The 4,649-nt window shown below is 30.8% G+C and overlaps 1 protein-coding gene across 1 annotated transcript in view; it reads right to left on the bottom strand.

Annotated features, from left to right (window-relative positions):
• LOC106307143 (glucose-induced degradation protein 8 homolog) overlaps nucleotides 1-102 on the bottom strand; it is a 1,789-nt gene extending 1,687 nt beyond the window's left edge. The window contains exon 1 of the mRNA XM_013744017.1: nucleotides 1-102. This exon is cut by the window's left edge and continues 124 nt beyond it. The gene's annotated coding sequence lies outside the window, so the exon portion shown is untranslated.
• Between the last annotated feature and the right edge of the window lie 4,547 nt (nucleotides 103-4,649).

The following is a 4,649-nucleotide window of genomic DNA, read 5'->3' as shown; positions in this document are numbered from 1 at the left end:
AAGAAGCCAAGAGGAGATCGATTGAGGATTGCGAACTCGGTGAGGGAGGCGCCGATTATAGTGAAACGATGTGGAGGAGACGAGAAGAGAAGAAAACAAAAGTAATCTGGAGTTTTCAATTTTTCATTTTTTTTTAAATTATTTTTTACGAAAGTTAAATACTATTTTCTTTGTAAAAATGCCATAATTACTTGTCTGAGTAGAAACGGTATAAATCCAAAAGATAGTTTTTGTATATTGATGGTCTCTAATCCCCAACATTTTTAATAAAATTTTGAGAAAACAATAAATAGAAAAGTTAGAAAAATGGAGAATCTGTTCTCTAATCCCCAACATTTAAATGAATTTTAAGAAAATAAAAAAAAATTAGAAAAATGAAGAATCTATTTTTGTTTTGTTATGAAAATAAGGGGAAAGTCTGTATATTTATTATACAATAAAGAGTCTTTATATAGGGAACTAGGTGTCTTCCTGCACCATGTACATTAAAAAAATTTAAAATATTTTTTAACAGATAAATATAAATTATATTTTAAAATAAAACTTTATTAATATTGTAAATTTTCTTTTTCGTATCGATATTTTAATATAAATTTGATTTAATTAAACATAAAAATTTATATTTAAAAATATGCATGTATATATGAGAAATTATAATCTTAAATAGATTTTTCTATCTATTTATTTTAATTAAATATATTAAATAAATTTGTAAAAGTTGCATAATTACCAAAAATTAAAATTAAACAATATTTATAAAATTTGTACATATATAAGAAAATAATGATTTTACGATTAAATTTTTATAATTTTCTAAAAAACTTGTATACATTTTTGAAAATTTTAGTAATAAAATTGTATAATTTAAAAATATGTAATTAAATTATATTTCGAAATTTATAATGCCATATTTGAATATATTTATTTTAATGATGATTTATGAGTCATATTTAAAAAAAAAATTCAAAAATATAAATTGACATTAAATGTAATATATGAGTTATTATCATATTTTAAAAAGTTTACCAAAAATATAAATTAACATTAAATGCAATTGTCCATGTCTTAGCTATAAGACATGTCATCAATTTTAGTAGTCATGTCATATTTGTTTTGTGAAATTGATTGTAGAAAGAACATGTGGCAAAATCACTTCGCAAATATAGTCTAAGGGATTACATAAGTATGAAACCCTAATACAATATGGGTTAGGAAATACAAAGACATAAGAATATGGGCCTTTGAATATGAGCTTCCACCAGACCTTGGTTTATAACACTCTCTCTTGGAAGACCATCTCCGAAGTGGTTTGTAATACGCTTTGGATGTTGCCTCATTAAAACCTTACCAAGAAAACCCAATGGGATAAAACCGTGGTGAAGGAAAAAGAGTACAACACGTATTACTCCCTCTGTTGAGTACATCTCTGAATGTCAGTAACGACTTAGTAATTAGATCCACCAAATCATCGCTTGAGTGAACTTGGACGGACAAACAACATGTATCATCAAAATAATTTACCCTTCTTTGGGTAGGTTAGTATCAAATGGACCCAAGTCTTTAGTTCTTTGTAGGTAACAAAAATATGTATAATCTCGTTCTAATGCCTTTGGGTCGATCATGAGCTATATATAGCTAATAGATTACGGCAAATTATTTATCTAGCCTTGTATTGCTCGCCAAATCCGTCAAAACTTTATGGCACTTAGACATGGCATTTCGGGACCAAAGATCTCCTCATTTTCTTCATTAAGGCCGAAATTATCTTTTCTAAACTGAGGAACCTTATAATTATGAGACTTGTCAATTCGTAAGCTTAGTCCATATCAAACTTCTTGAGCACATTATCTATGTATGTCATTTGATGCATAAGGATTTTCCTTTCAAGGTGCTCAATGTATAATCCAATATATAATCTTGTTTTCCCAAAACCTTTCATGTTGAATTCGAATTCTTTCTTGATGTATTCTATCTTTGGAAAATTTCTCCAGAGGTTCCTAGGATATTCAAGTCGTTCACATAAAGATATTCAATATTGTTCTCGAGAACTGGATGTGTTCGGTAGTTCGATACCCTCTGGAACTTTCACATAAATTTCGTTATCCAGTGGATCGTATAGATATGTATTTTATTTTCCAGACTTATAAGGAATCAGAATGTCGTTGCATCTACCACATAGGAGTATGTCTCCTTTATAATTGATTTCAGGTCTTTGTGAGAACCTTATGCAATTTCGCCATTCTTATTATGTTTTCTCACCAAAGACTTACTTATGTCCAACTGGTTTGACTACATCTCTTCTCTTAAGAGATTTCATATACCACGTCTTATAGCATTATCAATTTGCTTAATCAATTTCTATGAGTAATTTCTCTGAGTGCACCCAATGATAGACGTTGATTTCATGATCCTCGCTTTTGTCAAGCGCTTTTGTATTCAAATATTATATCATCATCGCCGTCTATATTATTTTACCAGTTCCATTTATAATCCATACATGACATAATGCATTTAGATCTTATTATTTTCAGGTACATGATCTTCATTCATGGTCATGTCTAAGGTTTCCTTTGGAAAACCTTAATTTCGAATCTGCCATTTCAATTTTATGCTCTTCTCATTTTCGAGTAATACATGTATGGAACCGTATTATCTTAACTAAGACCAATATCAATTTTATTAGAGCATAAACCGCTGGTATATTTCAGTTTGGGTCTTCAAACATGTCTGGCAATTGACTTGTTTAAGTTCTCAGAATGATTCATTCTTTGGACTATTATTCTATATTCATATTTGAGGACCATTATTCATTCTCAAAATCGTTTACCAGCTTATTATTTCTCTCCCTGATGTTGGATATACTGATTTATCTAATCCATGGCTTAACCTTAATCATATCTTTCGTGGCCTTATGTATTCTTATGGAGATTTATATCCAACGTATACACTTAATTCAATTTCAGATCTCATCTTATAACTTTGTGGTGGAGCAACTTATTTAAGTTCTCTACATGAGAACATTAACTCTTGACCCTTTATCAAATTCATGGGAGAGTCTCTATTTTTTCTTTAGCATTATGCGAACAAATTTTGCTGCAACTTATAAGGATTCATAAATCCACCGGTATCACCAATTACTCTTGCAAACTTATTGCAGATTTTGACAAGGATATGTACAACCATATGTCGTCACATATGATGGATGATCAGTCCATCCGTGGTTGATCAAGCCCACGAAATTCCTTGCTTATTTTCGAAATATCATGGTGAATACTCATATTATCAATTCCCTTATTCAAAGGAGCAGTATATCTTAAACCATTCAATAGAATGTCGCATACTTAACCGGAATAGCATGACCGGTTTGCCAATCATTAATCTCCATATTATTTTTCTGTTGTGCAATTTTGTTTTCAGATTTGATTTTTGCCGAGTTCTATTTGGGCTATTGTTGTCGTGGATGCTTTTATTTAGGGATTTTGTGATTCTCTGATTCTTCTCCTCAAGATAATAACACTTAATGTTCATTTATCTCGTATTGAATCCCAAACTTAGGTAATTTAATATCAAATTTTGTTCCCTTAGACAATAATTTTGAAAACATCATGCATTAAATAAATCAAAGTGTGCAACAAATAGCCAGAAATAAATTAAGTCTGATTACATTAATAGGGATTTAAATTCGGCCAAGATAGATTATTCAAAAGACTTTGGCCAAGGAATTTTGGCCAAGGGGATTCGGCCAAGATGATTTTACCAAAATGCTTTGGCCAAGAGATTCTATTAGTTTGACTAGATTTCATATTTGGCCAGTAGAAATTTCAATTTGGCCAAGCGTTTGCCTTCAAGCCAAGGTCTTTTAAAGGTTGGCCAAGAGAATTTAGCATTTGATTAAGATTTAAGCTAGGCCAAGCTTCTACATTTGGCCAAGGCTTTAAAGATCATGCGATTGTTCATTAGGCCAAACATAAGTTTCGCCCAGGCCAAATCCGAATGGTTCTAGGATTCTTATAGATTTCGGCCAAGGAGTAATTTTATGATCATATTTTAAGTTTTAAACAAGTGATCATGTTTTAAAATTTGGCTAAGATTTCATTTGGCCAAGGCTTTGAGAAACGATCCTACAAATGTTCATATGAACATGTATAGTCTTGGCCAAGCCAAATCCAAATAGTTTTAGGATTTGGTTATGTGTTTCGGATCATTTGCTAGATTTTTCAGCATATGATTCAAGGTTTAAAAACACATATAGACCATGCAATGTAATCGAATCAAGTTTAGCATATGATGAAGTCTTGATCCTACAGCCAAGCTTTTAATCATGGGGATAGGATTTCATGCAATCTCTATGTTTTAAACAAGCAAGGCATCATTTTCAATCAAGTAATCAGCTATCAAATCAGATTTGGATCATGTGAGCATGTGAATGAGAAAATTAAATCTAGGTTTCATGATGCATACAATCGGATTTTATCTTTAACAATCAATCATGATATTAATTTCTTAGCATGCGAGCTACGCGATCAAACAAATCAGATTTTGGGTTTGAAGCATGCGAATCAGATTTGGTTAAGACACACGATTCAGATTTTAAACATATTATGTGATCAAGCAACCAAATCAGATTTCAATCAATAGCATGTGATCAA

The sequence above is a fragment of the Brassica oleracea genome, chromosome C8 (genome assembly GCF_000695525.1).
Source record: "Brassica oleracea var. oleracea cultivar TO1000 chromosome C8, BOL, whole genome shotgun sequence".
Taxonomy (NCBI): Eukaryota; Viridiplantae; Streptophyta; class Magnoliopsida; order Brassicales; family Brassicaceae; genus Brassica; species Brassica oleracea.
Note: the sequence above shows the minus strand (reverse complement) of the source record. Positions and strands in the feature narration are given on the sequence as shown.